Source organism: Patagioenas fasciata, chromosome 13 (assembly GCF_037038585.1).
Source record: "Patagioenas fasciata isolate bPatFas1 chromosome 13, bPatFas1.hap1, whole genome shotgun sequence".
In the NCBI taxonomy this organism is placed as follows: domain Eukaryota; kingdom Metazoa; phylum Chordata; class Aves; order Columbiformes; family Columbidae; genus Patagioenas; species Patagioenas fasciata.
Window position 1 is genome coordinate 23,992,629 of NC_092532.1, and position 17,235 is coordinate 24,009,863.

At 42.3% G+C, this 17,235-nt stretch overlaps 1 protein-coding gene across 5 annotated transcripts in view; it reads right to left on the reverse strand.

The window, feature by feature from the left end:
• SMPD3 (sphingomyelin phosphodiesterase 3) overlaps positions 1–17,235 on the reverse strand; it is a 99,474-nt gene that overhangs the window by 55,138 nt on the left and 27,101 nt on the right. Inside the window, exon 2 of one of the 5 annotated variants that reach the window (XM_071814394.1) lies at positions 2,854–3,060. The exons of the other annotated variants lie outside the window; for them this stretch is intronic. The gene's annotated coding sequence lies outside the window, so the exon portion shown is untranslated. The remainder of the gene's footprint in view (positions 1–2,853; positions 3,061–17,235) is intronic. 5 annotated transcript variants of the gene reach the window in all.

The following is a 17,235-nucleotide window of genomic DNA, read 5'->3' on the forward strand; positions in this document are numbered from 1 at the left end:
CGCTTCAATCATGTTTCCAGGTGTTCTGCCCGACAATGCATCATGTAAATATTAAAGTGGCCTCTGTGAGCTGATTTCCTGTGACTCACCATTAAAAGCTTTGCATTAACCACTAGAGTCAGGGTTGAAAACCTCAGACGAATTTCAGGTGCACACGGCTCACCTGGCTGTCACGTCCTGCTGTTGCGTGGCTTCTTCCCATTAAAGTAGCTGTAAAAGTTGCATTGCTCTCTAAAGAAATTGGATTTATAAATACTGTTTTGCAGAGTTTTTACATTTGAGGCCAGCTCAGTTCATTAGCTAACACAACCAAATGAAAGCTTGTTGAAAAACAGTCTTCCTCCAAGCTGGGTCACAACTGCCATAGCAGAGTTCTTTTTAATAGAGTAGCAGTGGGCATCCAAGAATCCCGTCATGCGGCCATTCCACCGAGTGACAGAACTTGGCCTTACACAATTCAGTTGTTAAAGGCCAACAGAAACCCAAAGCTGATGGTCTAAGATCAGAGCCAAAGCTTTCTCTGCTTACAGTAAAACCTCTGCACAGTTGGAATGCACTTACAGATGTTTTCATCAAGTGAAAAGCTCATTACATTTACAAAGTTGATCAGTACACAATCCCTACGAGCTGCAGCCTAAAAAAAACATCATCTGCTCCAGGGAATTCTATAAAAGTACAAAAAAGGTAAGTTTTAGTAACTTATATCTCCAGATCCTTCCCCTCAGCTTAATTCCTACTTTTCACCAGAAAGGACCGGGGCTATGCAAACCTTTGTTAAGTCAGAATTACAACTCCTGTGCTTTTACAGCCAAACTTTGTGAACAGATAAGGAGCCGGCCTCAATGGTCCAAGGATCTGATCCCTCATGTGGAATCACAGAGACAGCTGACTGTGCAAGGCGGTCCAGGACGGGCCGCGAACACAGATCCAGGACAGCAATCACGTGCATCACACATAAATATACATATATCATACAGAATTACAGTCCATCATCCGGGTACTGTTGCTGTGTCTGTACTGTGTTGATATAACAGGTGTTGGGCAGCAGCTCCTCATTAGCTTGTCTGCACTCACCCCTTCTCTATAGTTTAGGCCTCATTAATACGATGCTTGCAGATGTCAAGAACAACTTCACTGAGCCTGGTGCAACATAAAGGCTTAAATATATAAAGCTCTGGCTGCTGTCTCAGAAAAAACACTGTGAGAAGAAACCACTGGTTGACAGGAAAGACTCTGATGCATTAATATCTTTGTTAACTAAACTTCATTTCATAAGTCTCCAGTACACACGGCTGCATGCGGTAGATCTGAATCACAATCCACATGTTCTGCTCTGATAAGCTCCTATCTACCCACAGACCAGCTTTTTAAACTTTGTTGCAATATATATTAATCTCTTTTATAGTTGGTCATAACTAACAGTGATAGATGTAGTAACCCTTTCGGCTGAGACTGTATGTTTTAGATGTGCTTGCAATGCTTAATAACAAACACTGACAAGGTGCACTTGCTGTTGTCCTGAACATTTCTCCATGGAACTGTGGGCTGGAGGGAGGGAGATCTCATTGGGATACGATTTAAGTGCAGCTGCTAGGCATTTCACTCTGTTGCTTTATGCCTGTAGCAAAAACCAGTATGCAAAAACATTGCCATTTAGATATTTTTAAGTAGCTGCTATGGAGCTAAAGATTGTTTTCCTTAATATGACCTGAGAAAACTCTAAACAGATCATTAAAGTTTGGAGCTGCATGAGCTTTATGATCCTTTCAGTCTAAATCTCAGACTGGCATTTCTAGTGCACAAAGGAACCTCTCAGAGATCTGGAAAAGAGTTAGTGAAATATCCCACAGGATTTCCACTTAGAGAACCAATTCTTCCAAGGAAGTTCAAGTAAACCGGGCAAGCTCACCATGTTGCAAACAGCTTTGCTGGCACTTTGTGAGTGGAGCAGCAGAAAATCATAATCGAGCTGTTAACTCACAGAAAGGCTTTGCTTCAAGAACGGAGCCTGGATTAACAGATGCTTTCCAAAGCAGTCTCCAAATCAAAACATTCCAATAGGCCTGCACAGTAGAACTGTAACATACAAGTCTAATAAAGGTCTGTGAAGGCCTCAGAGATATCTGACCTGCTTAAAAACTTACTGAGAATGACAGTCCTTAATCTCTTGTCATCTCCCCGAGCCCAGAAAGTACAAGCACAGGGTGGCAGAGAGGAGAACACGAACAGTGCCCTTTTGTTGATCCAGGGAAGGGGTACTTGTGCAGTGAGAAGTGAGCTCTGACTCCAGAGGAGGATGCAGCATTATGTAAATACATCCAGAAAAAGGAGGTTTGTCTTTGATGTTTGACAAATACCTAAAGATCAGCTGTAGGCAAATGCAGAAAAAACAAATGTAAGCAGAGAGACACACTTGGATCAAGTTCTGTCGTGCACCACTGTCTCATGTGTTAGTTTTGCTAGTGGTCCTCCTGTAAAACATTCTGTTTCTCCCCATATAGCCGCAACAAATAAGAGTGTGCATGGCCAAAGTAAATGACAGCAGAGTACAACTCCAGCTCTCCAGAGACAACTGATGGCAGGCAGTCTGAGTCAGAAGCCGCTCTTCCTTCAGCAAATCACAGCCCTTTTGTAATCCATTTTTCATGGAACTTGTGATTTACTGTATGTTTTGAAATGCCAAGTTCTCTCATGTCCTCAACAACAGGAAACTGAAGTGTGCACACAGAGGGAGAAGGGAACAACATAAAGACCAGATTAAAGCGTAACACTAAACATACAGATGGTAAAATATAATGTACAGGAAAGCTTCTAATAGTGCAAAGCTGCATGAAAAGGTACCTCCCTACCTACCCCACGGAGCTGAATTTCACCGCATCCAGCCCTGCTGGCTGCGGCCGGGGGAGCGGTGTTGGCACGGCAACGGCGGCTCCTCGCTGGCTCCGTCCCCTGCGAGCGGCACAGTGCGTTAGCTTCAGGACCGGCTAAATTCAGACGGATAGCACTGTTGATTTGGGGCAAAAGGGAGCAGAGGAAGTTTGTCCGAAAACACAGCCGGTCCTGCAGGAGGGAGCAGCAGAACCACAGCTTGGATACAGATCAAAAAACTCAACCAAGCAACCCCACACCAAACCACAAACAAACAAAAGCCCAACTAAACAGAAATCCAGCACAAAAGGGGAAGCTATACATGGCTTTACTCCCCAAAGTGTCAATAAAGAATATGTATTAAAAACTTCATCAATCTGATCAGATTCACGTTAAGGACAGAATGGGCTAAATTCCATTTTTATTCTGGCAATCTCATTATCAATTTCAGCAGAAAAGCAGGAGAGTTCGCACCACTAGAGAAAGTCTTTACAGGATAGTTCCGTTAGTTTTAAAACTATTTTTGTAAATCAGGATGTTTTTCAAATAACTTTGACTACCCTGTTTGTAGATCAATTTTATATACAGAATGAAATACCAATGAAACATTACATACTAGAGGGCTATCAGGAAAAAAGACCTGGAAATCTCAAAGCATACAGTTTTTTATCTGTAGCAGCATCTCAAGGATCCCTCAGCAGCTGGGTGAACTATTTCCTATTAGCGTTGCCCTGTTCCACACTCCATTTGCACAACACACACTAACGCGACCCAAAGCCACACGGTGCACCATAGATGATAGAGAATTCCATAGCTAGTGCTCGCAGTGGACAAGTGTGGAGATGGCAACGACAAGTACTGAATGAATTAAATCATCTTGTATTTCTAAAGGTTTAGGTAACTTTCTCTTACTACAAGTGAGGGTTTACAGAGCAGTTAGAAAATGTGCTGAATAAAATGATACTCTGGGCATTCCAGGCACACGTAACACGTGATGGCTTTTTGCACCGCCAGGCAGTAATATCGCCACCTCTTCTCACAGAAGAAAACTAGAGAACGTGATTCTGATAACTTCTGGCAGTTTCTGCTCCTGTGAATGAGACACGCTGGGACCTCAACCACGTCTCGTTCTTCCAGCGCGTATCTCATCTGCCAGATGATGATGTAAGAGAGAGAGAGCAATGACAGATTCTCTTTCTCTTTTAAAAGTCAAATTTCAAAGTGGTTTATCCAATTCTTTCATACTGCAGTCTAGGCAACCACTAATCAAATCTCAACTTCATTCTTTCTCAGTTCCTTACAGCTTTAAAGAAAAAAGCAATATAATTAACAGAAGTGTCTTGGCTGCTTATAAGATCTCTCCCATGTCTCCTCTTCTTGCCTCTCCCATTCTCCAAAACATTAGGTTGTTAAAACCACTGTCTCTTCCTGCTACCCAGCAACAGAACCAGCCTTCCTCAAAGGCATTCAGAGTGCTCTGGCCACAGTAAGTGGGGACGAGTGGCTGTGGAAACACTGTGTTCATGTTCACATGATCTACGGATCGCTGTCCGACCAAGAGAAGCCGTAACGCCTGGTCATTCACAGCACTGGGTGCCTGAAGCTTGCAGAAACAGCATCTGTAACGACTGCGGCTGTGCGACACGGTTACATGCTATACTGGTACTTTACTCTTCCATGTTGTAGAACTCAAGAAAAGTACAACCAATTGTCAGGCGAACCTAGATCAGTCAGAATTTGTTTGACTAGTACCTACAATCCCCGCTTCTCTGGAGAGCCCAGCTCTCACTAGTAAGGGGTATTGGCAACATAGAGATCAAGGAGGTATGGCCAAAAGTCAATCAGGAACTCAAACAAGTATTTAAGAGCTTTTCTTCTCGATTGAACAATAGGGTTCTTCACCTCCACTCGAGCTCAGTTCAGCTCCACAAGCCTCACTCCGCAGGGCTCTGTTGTTCCTGTGATACAAGAGTCCAGGCTTGTTCGGTGTGGAGTAGCTCGTAGTTCTGAGTCACCGAGCTCTCTGCAGCAGCTGCACAGCAGCTTTGGGATGTGCCTTCTAAACAGCTCAGTTCTTACATGGTCAGTGAGTGTGGAAAAAAAATTACCTTCAAAAACCTGGTGGTGAAAGTGTTCATTTGCAAACCACAAATTTAGAACTTGAAGCAATACTGGGTGCAAATTAATGCCTTTTTCTATGATCAATTTATTTTTAATAAAGGTTAAAATTGTAGGCGATAGTGTTCACTTGCTTCCATAGCTACTGTAGTTCCACATGGAGAATAGTGTGCTAAATTTAAAAATAAATGTATTACAGAGTGAATAAAAGGATACAGTGGCAAGTGAACATGAATCATAAATAAGACACAATTTCTTCAAATTCATTTTGGAACAGCCTGTGGAACATCTGAATTACAGAAGGCCAAGTACAACATCCACATTCCAATGCAAGATGATCTGTAAGCCTCTAGAAACTCTTACAGAGAAGCTCGAGCCCTGCTCAGGCACGTTCATCAGTTTTATTTTCCATGCTAATGCTCTGACTGGAGCTCAGACCATGGCTGCTTCTTATCTAGGAAGGCTGGGAACAGGCAAGTAATGAAGCTTGTATTATATAACCACATCCTTCTAGGATTCAGAACAAAGATCCCTGTTCTGCCTATCGCCAGGTTCTGTGCCCTGAATTGCTTTGGTTTGTGGTTTTTTCCTAAATCATTAGGAAATCCAGATGTGTTTGTCACACTGCAGTTATACATGCATTTCTTAGTACTGTTCTTATCTTCCTCATACAAAACCATTTTTCTGTAACTAAGAAAAAACAACTGCAACAACAGTAACTTTACCTCATTTAAGATGAAACACCTTGTACAGTTTTAAGAGCGAATGCTAGAACAGTTAATATTTAAGGAGCACTCAAATTATATAAAATGAGTTATACAGAAAATACTGCAAAGAAGGCCTAGCTATCTCTAGAAGTTTCTTATCCAAATCAGTGTTGGACCAGAGTGATTCTCTCACTGACACACGACTGCAAATGGCTGGCCGTAATGATTTCACACCGAAAGCTACTTGTAAGTATTTCTGGGGTTTACATATGAAGATTTGTTTTCATATACATGCCAGTCTTCACTGCCTAAATTATTATGACCAAAGTCATTTAATAGAACCCCTTACAACATGTTACTTCATAGCATGGCCTAATCATACGCTGTATCAAAATAAGATTTGGTAAAGGCAGTACAGGAAATAAAGGAAATAAAATTACACTAATTCAAACACTGAATAAAGAATGGAATGACTGTCTTAATTCAGGCAATTTGAATTATTAATGAACTGTTTGCATCTGTAGAGGTTTACTCTATTAGAAAGATTTCCTCAACCATCTGGATCAGGAAATGGAACCTCGGCTTCTGCCAGGTCAGATACAAGAAGCTGCAAAGGGCCGCTCTTTCCAGAACTCACTGCTTCGACTCAAACAAAATTACCATGAAGTCCAAAGGCAGGTAACAAAGTGCCAGAGTAAAACAAGCAGGATACTGAGACACCAAGCTGAACACATGGTTTCAAAACTGGCATTTCTGCCACAGAAACACGGCAGCAGCAGAGCCACAGGCGCGATGTCAGTTTTGCACCTGAGCTCTGCGTGTCTGTCGCCGTTGGTTCCCGGAGGGTCGCAGCAGCAGAAGCAGTCCTGTGTCCTCCCGCACCTGCTGCCCTCCCCGCGCCCCACCCGGAGCGGCTGCCCGGCTGGCACGCTGCGGCAGCTCGACCCAGCCCCTCGGCCACCTTGAGAACAGACAACGCTTTTCACTCCCAACAAGTGCTGACCGCTCATTCCTCACGCTGGAGAAGACTAAGACTTACAGCATCTTACATGGAAATCACTCAGAATATGCAAATCATGTGATTTACATACTATTAGACCTCTAGGCTTACAGCACTAACCTAATTTGCTATCTGTACCTAGCAAATTCTACTTCAAAACCAGCACTATTTATCAATGTCTGAATTTGACTGAATTTGTCGTTATTAGTGCCAACATGGCTAAAAGAAACCATCAGTCCTTCACATTAGGTATTTTATCACTTTAATAAACATTATAATTAAGCAAGATTTAGTCTTTCATTTATTATTTTTGACCTCTCTGCATGCCATTCCTATGGAAATTTGCCAATCTTCTTCACAGACAGTTACTCCCGCTTCAAGAAATGCCCTCCTTCCTTCTAGTGCTGCTCTTCCCTTCGAAACGGAAACAAATATTCAAATCTTGCTTTATTTGGGAATCACAATGAGAGAGACAACTGCATTTACAAAGCAAATAACCACTAGAGATTCAGGAAAAGAAACAGAGGTGACCTCGTCAGGACTCAAACTGTTTTCACGGCCCTGACGTCAAGATCTGCACCCAGGAGCAGAGGCTGTCTCTTCATGGTGGCACATCAGATGCCATTAGAGAAACCACCCCTAACTGCACACACACAGAATGTTCTGCAAATGAGAATAAGCAAGGATTCCAGCACCACATTTCAAAGAAATCCAGTAGGAAGCTTCAGAATTTTACATGCAAAAGTTAATAAATATCCCCTGCATATCTGTCTCACCAGTTCTTCAGACATCCCATGCCTTGTAATCACACAATTTCAGAAGGGATGCACAGAATCAGAAAATGCTGTCCTTGACTTAGGCATACCAGTTGGTAAATATACATCAAATGTACCATAAGAGAGTTTTACTACCATCTGCACTGGAAAAAAATAATCATCACTTTTTATGATGCTTTAAAGTCAGCTGGTTAATGGTACATGGCTAATTTTCCCATCCATTTTGTAAAAACCTATTATAGCTACAGGACCCTGCACATGAAATCATTGCAGCTTCTCCAACTGTGTAAACAGGAGCTTTGGAAGCAGGACAATCCTGGGATGCAGGCAGAGATGGTATTAGCAGACCAGCACCAGCGGGGCTTGGGGTAAGCGCTTCCCCAACAGGGCTCCCCCACACCTCATCCTACCCCCCTGCATCTTTTAGGCATCTATTAAATGACACAGCAATTCTTATCATGCTCTTGGCAAATCTTTTCCACCAAATCAACTACAGTATTCCCAATAGCAATCAAAAGTTCTGTTTGCAAGCCTGGATTCACCAGCACATTTGTGATACATAAGAGATGCCCTGGATCCTCCTGATGCGTGTAAGTCTCCATAGCCAAATAAATTGCATTAACAGTTCTTTTTTACCTGCAGCTGCAACTTTGCCATTTGTTTGTGCCACGGCTCAGACATTCCACACTTAAACTCCAGTTATAACATCCTTAAAACAAAAAAAAACACAAAACAAATAGCCCTAAACCCAATCAAAAAATAAACGTTTACCACCAATATGCTTGCTTTGCTATCGTTCAAAAGAGATGCGTTTACTATTCCTTCACTAATTCCAGCAATGCCTGTTGAAGAGGAAATTTGCAAAGAGACACAGCAGATTTCTCCTGGAAAAGAACGATGCAGCAAACTGGGGCATTTTCACAGTGGTAGCGATTGGCCTTTGCTAAGCAAAGCATGTGGAGGGTCTGTGGCAAAGCGCAGTCATTAAAGCAGTTTTCAGTAATCAGGTAATCAAAGGTTTTACTTTGTACTAATGTATCATTGACATTTAGCTGTGTGGTTTTGTTCTACCGTAAAGTTCCACAAGTCCTAGGTGGAATTACTGAGTACCTCACGCACAGCCCACAGCAATCAGGGCTTTGTAATTAATATTTCTGAAACAAAATGTGCCCTAATTACTTTAGAAACTTCTTGTAAAAAAAGTGGTATAAGTGAAATGGAATGTTCAGCTGAGTTCCGAGTTCAACAGCTCCCACAAACACTGTCAGAGCCCCTCCACGCAGACCCACATCCTCTGCAGAAGACTGGACAGTCTTGTACAGTCACCGTTTGAATTGTGGACACGAATATACGGCACGAAAGTGATCAGACAGAACAATGCTGCTTTCCCTGCTGCCTCTGAACCACTTTGTTCTGAACCAGCCAGCCAGAAAGACAGACATACACTTACCAGTTTTCAGAGGCAGCCATTTAATATTTTACATAAGAACACAGAAGAGTTCACAGCAGATGCACCTCAAATCTGCAGGTACCAGCAGAATGCATTAACTTCCAAAGGCCTTCCAAAAATTCATTTACTTACAATTCTAATAGTTTAACTATGCTTCCAAAGTTTATTCAACATGAATATTCCTCAACAATGTTTGATATTCTACAATGCATCAGAGGTTTCAGGCTTTTTGTTTAGTTGGTTGTTTTTTTAGGAATATCTGTTTCTTCCCTGCATTCAGCAGCCAGCTGTGGGTGTTTCCACCAACGCGCTCAGCACCCTCCTCTGCCAGCAGCAGCGTTCAGCACGGCCCATTAGCTCACCAACACTGCAGAGGAGATCCTGGCTGGGACCTGCTCCTGCCGAACCCGTGGAACTGCACGTGTAGCCCATGGACGCTGCCCGCACCAGGAAACGGCCTCCCAAGGAACACACGCCCCGGGCTCCCCTCACTGAAGATCTGGCTCCTAGAGAAGTTTGCTATGATATTCTATTAACATCGACAGGAATCACACACCTGAATATTCACATCAGGTCCTGCAAACATACCTTTCTGATTTTAACAACTAATGCCAGCATAGGGGGAGGAAAATCATACATAAATTATATTGAGTATGTAAAAATAATTTGGCTATTCAATTAAGGCTCTAAGGATGAAAAAGTTTCTGCAATGTTACAAATACAGATTTTTATTGTATGAACACCCATCTCTGCTTCAGCAGGTCCATTTACCTGCCCAAATCTTTGTAAACTCAAGAGCTACAAACTGCTGTCTTGCAAACAAATGAGAGCCCTCCCGGTAGCCTACTTTCATAGAGATTTCACAGCTCCGTGCACGGGTGAACATTCCAGAACACATTCCATTATCAAATTAATGAGGAGACTTGAACAGCCAAACAAAATCCAATGACATTCCCAACCCTAGTAGTTCGGTGTTTCCTCACAAAACCATCACTATGCTGTTGGTCCCTGAACATCATGATTTGACTCTGAAGAATACTGCGGCAGAGACAACCTAATGCCCCACAAACTATTTCTAACCTAAAACCTGCAACTTTAATACCAGGTAACAAGAACTTTGTATATTTCCCAATAAGGATACTGCTTTCTAATTTTAAAACCTATTTGGAAATCATTCTGCAGCAACCTTTCCTCCACAGTGGGATTCCACAGCAGATTAGCAGCAGTTGAAAACCTGCGACTTGTACCCTGTGGTTGAGCAAAGGAAAAGCCATGCTGGTTGCTAATATTTCGGTCAAATCTGACTTTAAGGAAAATAAGAAGCCTGGGACTACTGACTGTGATTTAAGTACTGTTCTACGCGGGACAAGCTCCACCTTTGCAATAAAAGCACAACTATTGATAACAGGTTCTAGAAGCATTCTGCGAGCTTCCGCAGGGGAGCAGCTGGACATCCAGAAGCCACGCTGCTGATCACTGAAGAGCTTGTGAGCTTGGTTCACGTACAAGTGAATCCGATTTCCTGCTGCCTTCTCTAGCAATTACATTTGGCCTTACACAGGCAACACCTGCAAGCATCATCTTACAGTTTGACTGTGATTCTGCGCCCTAACACTGTGGCTGAGCTGATATTTTAACTTGAGCCACAATGGCTGGGAATTCTTGTGAGATTAAAAAAACCAAACAACCTTCTATACACAAATCTTATGGTTTCCAAACACAAAAATCCCTTAAAAAGCGTGAGCCTACTGTAAAGATCTCTGGAAAACTTCAACAGAAAAAAGAAATCGACCTAGTAGTACTGTCCCCAAACAACAGAAAAGAAATAAACAAGCTAAGTGGATTATGCTGTTTACAAAAATATCTAGAAATGGTTTTCATCCTTCTCTATATGTTCAGGAAACAGGCTCCAAATGCCTGTCCCCTTCAGATCTGTAAAGGAAGCAGTAGCAGCACTGTTACTGGAGTCCTGATAGCATTATCAAAGCCCTTCATATAGAGAAGGACAGATTTCCTTTCCAGGTTTTATTTCAGAAGAGAGCGATCCCCATTCCGCAACCTCTTCTCTCTGCGCAAGTGGCCTCTGGGCCACCCCTGAGTCCCCGTTCAGCCCCAGCTGTGCCTGCAGTCCCTTTCTTTCCTGTGCGCGGCTGGTACAGCTGCTGGGGCTCCACCCGATGCACCATCAGCTTTTGGCTTCCAGCTTTCCTACTTGGACCACTCTGATCTCTTTCCCTTGGAAGCCCCTGCTTGAACTGTGACATCTTTGGGACACACACCTTTGTACATCCTTATAGAAGCTATCAGGAATTATTCTGGCCCAGCAGCAGTTAGAAATGATGGGAAAAAGAGATGGGGGCGGGAAGGAAAAAGAAAAAAAAAAGTACCTGATACAGAATGAAGTAAACTGTAAGAGAAATTAGAAGTTTGTGAAAAGACAGCATTTCCCAAAGCAAGCAAGCACACATATGCTTTCTCCCAAAAAACACACCACACTATGGGATCTGAAAGACAGTCTGCACCAAAAACAGCACAAAGAAAGCGGTGCAAGAAAGAGGAGAGAATTCTGCACGTCAGGGACAGGAGAGCTAAAACATGCAGTGTAAAGCCTGTGGCAAAGAGCAGATCCGGTTCCCTCTCCCCGCTCGACGTATTGCACTCACTCAGCCAGAACCGCTCGGTTCCACCCCCAGGCTCAGGTTTAGATGCTGGTTCTGCCCGTGGCTCTTGCTCACAGCCCCCTCTGAGATTTCAACCCATCATTTTCCCCTGCCCGTGTTCTTGCCAACCTGGATGGACAACCCAGACTCCAGTGGAGCAAACGCTGCCCTTCGTGGCTTTGTTCCACACTGGCCCAAGTCCCCGGGCTCCACCAGACCAAACTAACAAAGCACCCAGAACCGAGACCCTGGTGTGTTCGGTGTTGCAGCAGCCATTGATCTCATCTTTACCGTGGCTACGCGCTCACCTGAAAACATATTTAGGTTAAGGTTTCAAAAGAAACCTAAAACGTGCAAAATTCTATCTGCTGTGAACTCCTCTGAAAAGCTCTGTACACAATTGTTTTCTCAGGCCAGTAAAATGTCTAAAACACTGAAATATTTCCTCAAAAGTGGAAAATTTTCAACTGTCTGCTCTCTCCAGCTTAAATTTGGTTCAAAGTCGTTAGCTTAATTTTAAATAATTGTATTTTGATTTTTGGACTTCTTCACAAAATAACTGAAAAAACCAGATTTTTAATTAAAACTCTAAGTATTTCATTTTGAAAATACAAAAATGTAAAGTTCCATTAATTTTTGTTCAAATTTGCCTATTTAGCAAAGGATTTTGTTTTCAGCTAATGCCTATTTTAACATACATGGGTTATGTAGAAAAAATCATCAGGAAGGTCTGTTTCCTTTGTCTACCATATCCTTCAGTAGGAACTGATGATGATTCAGAGTTTGCACAATCAGATTTGTGATTTACAGAGGTGTCAGCCTCAGGTGGGCTGGGAACCCACACCACCCCGATTATTTGCCTGCAATACAGAGGGGATACAAAGTCCCTAACGCTGCTCATCCTCTGGTACTTGCCTTGACATGGCAGAACGGGAAGGTCACTGGAAAAAGGTCCTACTGGAGTTCTGAATGCACAGCAGAATTTGTGCAGAGGAAACACGCAGGACCAGTAACGCAGAGCTAACGGACTGAAGCCCTTCTCTGCCATTGGGTAGCACCTGGTTTTTGGGTACAATTGGGGCACCAGCCAAGGTGCCACCTTCCTTCAAACCAACAGAATTATATCATCATTTCCAACATTTCCAGATATGGAAATACAGCCTGGGAGATTGTGGGGGTTTGAGTTTTCGTAAGGCATTAAGGAGAGAACATCCCATGCTCTTTCCAAGCAGAGTCTTAAGTGTGAAGTGTATGAGAGGTATCCAGGTAAGGACCTGCATCTAGACAGGACTGGCACCTGCTGCTGTTCTGAGCCGTGCTCATGCTGCGAAGACACAGCTATCAAGTACCTGGTCAGCAGCAGCAGGTGAGTACTCAAATATTTGGACCAACAGACTTAGTTTAGATTTATACTTCACATACATAATTAGCCATACAATTCAATTTTTATACTACATGGATATTAATGACAGAGCTGCAGCTGAAATAATACAGTTTGTTTTACTGCATCCAAGTTCTCTGCATATTAAATTTAACTTACTAAGCAATAATAAATTTCATTTATTCAATGACGTATACGCTGTGCAGTCTTATTAGCTGATGTTATTACAGTTGCCAACCACTTGGCCTCGCAATAAACAGTTATCACATCATCATTTTAACAGATGGGAACTCAGGTTTCACTGTACACGTCTCAAACTACTACCATAAACAATGACCGTAGCGTACCAATGGGCCACCTTACTGCTGGCTGTTCTCAGCGTTTCACCATTCACAGTCACTTACCTCTACTTAGGCTGAGCATCAGGATTGCTTAGTACCACCTCTGTTCAGAAGACACTGTACCTGCCTGAATCAAGTAACCTTTTTACGTTGCATAACTCATCTAAGAAGTATTCATTTAAAAACGCTTAGCTCATTTTCAGATTAATGAAGGAATTGTCCCCAAACAGGTTTACCGCACATTGGAATGTCAAAGTCCTTAGTTGCTTCTCCATACCCAGAGGAACTTCAGCTTGGAAGGGACCTCGGGAGGTCTGCAGTCCAACCTCTGGCTCAGTGTAGGGTCAGCTCTGAGGTCAGACCAGTTATTCAGGGTTTTATTGAGACTCAGGTCCTTTCAGTAATGAGAACAACGATACAGATAAGTGTATTTAGCCCCTGCTTACAAACACTCTTTGAGCTAGCAGGGTGGAAGCAAACCTCAGTACCAGGAGCAGAGTGCAGGGAAACCTGAGCCGGGTCCACGTGAGCCAGGTCGATTCAGAACACCCTCTGCAGGTTGAGCTCATTAGTGTCAGCACAGCTCACAATCAAATGACCACAGTATTTCTGGTCCCCAAGCACGGAAGCATGAATAGAACTTGGGAATCTGCTTCTCTTCCTCGCAACTGGTAGCTAAGGCCATCGAGAAAAGTGCTTATCTGTTTTTTCAAATTCATGAATGAAACAAAAGGACAATTTCTTCAGGAAAATACTCACTTAACTCAGCCTCTTTTCCAAGCCTAATTCTTCATGCACTGTTACATGAAAAGATCATGAAACAGAGCAGAAAACCCCATGTCTAAACAAGATGTAAGGTTAGTGCTTGATGTTTCAAGCTTTCTTTCTGTCTTCCCTTGTTTCTGCATAAATAAAACTATTGATTCTTAGCCAGAAATGAGTAAACATCCTTTTCATCAAATAGAAGTCAATGGAACAATCAGAACAATTTAATATTTGAAACATTTCTAGAACAGTAAAACATGTAAGTATATAACTTTTTTCTCTCTACAGGTCAAAATAAATTAGATTCCCTAAAACAGACACAGAAATAAACGTTGATGTGTATAGTACCCAAACAATAACGATGCTGTTAGCGCATCAGTAGCATGTTCATAAATTCAAGGGCTGAAGATGCAGAAGAGGGAGAGGGGAGAGATCTTCACATTTCTCGCTGCGGTTCACAAGATTAACATTGAAGCAACTCCGAGTGAGAACGAGCAAACGTTACATTCAAATATTCCTGGCTGTTCAATTTAGGCTCCTGTTAAGCCCTATTAAGAACCTTTCAGAGGCAAACAATGAGCTTTTCAAAAATAAGACAGCAAATCTCTGATAAAAAGAGCCAATGTTGAGTCAGACAAGTGAAGATTATTCAACATTTTTTAATAACTGAAAGCATGGAAGAATTTTTTCACCTTAAAAATGTAAGAATTCACACATAGCTATCAGTCAGTAAATATCAATAGATTTGAGGGAAAGCATTTATTAGTTTTCTATTTTAAATTGGTTTGTATGTGTCTGAAATAATCTAACTGTAAATTACATAGTTAAAATAACAAAGTTCCTTTGTGTAATCTTTTTTAGGTGACTGCCAATTTTGAGAAGTGATTGCATTTCACATGGATAGAAAAGAGTTATAAAAGCTACATAATGAAAAGACCTTTGCTATATAGGTGAAGTCCTTCTGTCTTAAACTAAATCTGAACAACAAACTTCCACCGAACGCAGGAAAACGGGAGAACCCACCAACCCTGGGCCACTGGCTCAGACCGAGAGCTGCAGAGCTCCAGCGCAGTTAGTGCCCCAGCTCACGGCTGCAGAGCCGCCCGGCCCCTGAGCCCCCCTGCAGCACCTCAGACCCAGGGCAGAGGAGGAAAGAACAGCAGAGAAATGAGCATCAGCCGCCTGGCGGGCTGAGCGCTCTCCACTCCCTTCCACTGCAATTTCTGATTCCTTTTTACACCAAATATCTACACACATCCTGTCACTATAAGCTAAAAAGTTATTACCACAAGTTATTAGGCACAATCTCTTCCCCATTGAGGGAGCAGCAAACAAGTTCCATCAATGTTACTGGATGCGAGAATAACAGTTGCTGCTGTTGTTACATCTTCAGTGCTCAGTTCTTGACCTGTGCCTTAGAAGAAACCATAGAAGAAAATGATGCAGTTTCTGCTCAAGTTTACTATCGCATTGGCTTCTAACCAATTACCAGGCAGACAAATACAAGTCAGAGATTCGAGGCCCATGAGCAGCGTTCCCCTGTTGTGACCCGTTTGCTAGCTGCAATTTATGAGACCGGAGTGTGGTCTGTCAAACGATCACAAAACTGGGCTGAAACACAACACCTCCCCTGTGCCATACGCATTAATAAACATGATCAAATGGGAGGGAGGAATGAAGATGCAACAAATACTCAAGCATTAGACCTATTTTTAGTACACTAAAGCCTTTGTGATTAGATTGCACAACAGCACATATGGATTCTTTCTTCAATACAATAACATGACTCGTGGCTGCTTTTTTCACTTTCTGTGATAAGTTCACTTGAGATTACAGAAGTTGCAGGCACACTACAACAAACCATGATGTCTGCAGGTATACAGCACACACAAAAACGCCTGTATAGCATGTGCTGCATGATCCCCCATACAAACAAAGCAAGAAACAGAAAAAAATTCAGCCTGAGAAACCAGACTTCTGACACTTCCCAGGTCCTTCAGCAGGATGTGAGCCAGACAATCATACTATGCTTTGTATACTCTAGGAGAAATTGTTCCACTCCTGACATCTTCAAGCGAGACTGTATATTATACACATGAAGCTAAGTAGTGGAAGATGTACTATATTTTCCATTAACAAAAGCTTAAATATCATCTTTACTTGCAACTTCAAATGTAGTTTTCTATATGCAGTTCATCTTGGACTGTAGATCTTATACACAATAATACTAATGTCACTGCCCTTAGCATACAAAAATGTCCTCAATTTCCCCACTCAGTCTCTTTGAATTCTAATATATATCAAAAATTCATGCAAAGAAAAACATGTCTAGAATACAAATTATGGAATTAGATAATTATGAAAAAACCTGTATTTAACGGTGCTATCTCAGGCCTAAGTCTACCAGCCGAAAGTGGCATATAACCAGAGAGAAGCAGACTGAAAGCGGTCTGGAATTACAGATTCCATCCTCTCCCAGGAGCATTTACTGATGGCAGCTCACAAAAGGGCTGAGACCGACCTGCAGGCAGAGGCAGCGCAGCGCTGTGACGCAGGCTTCCCTTCCCTTCCCTGCCATTACATTTTCTACTGCAGTTCTGTGGCCGTGCCCCTCCCACAGTAAAGCAATAGAAGCATATTAGTTAAAGTATCAACTGAACATACAACTATGAGGCACAGGATATTCCTCAAAATAATTCCCTTTAGTTTAGAGAGACCAAGTTGTGCACCAGGTCGCATAATATTATCATTATTACTACTTATATTATAGCATTACATTATATATATGCTCTTCTTACATTGTTCAGACACCAAATATATGAGTTAATTCAGAGAGACTGTACAGAAATCAAATTTACCACATGCAGTTATTACTGTGCTGTGCCTAAAAGAGGTGAAGTGCTTTAGAGCTTATAGAAAATGCTCAAAAGCACTCAACTCGTCCCACAAACAAGGAGGAGCACAGATTTTCTGGAAGACGGCAGTAATTGTGCGAGATTTTTGCATTTTACTTGTAGTAATGGGAAGTACAAAAGGAGCGATCTGGGTAAGTAACGCTCTCACGGTTTCTATGCATGCAATTAGTATCTCGAGGCAGCTACCACATTCGCACCACCCTGAACAAGCCTGTAAACTCTCAAAACCTAACTGTTATTTTTTGCATTTAGGA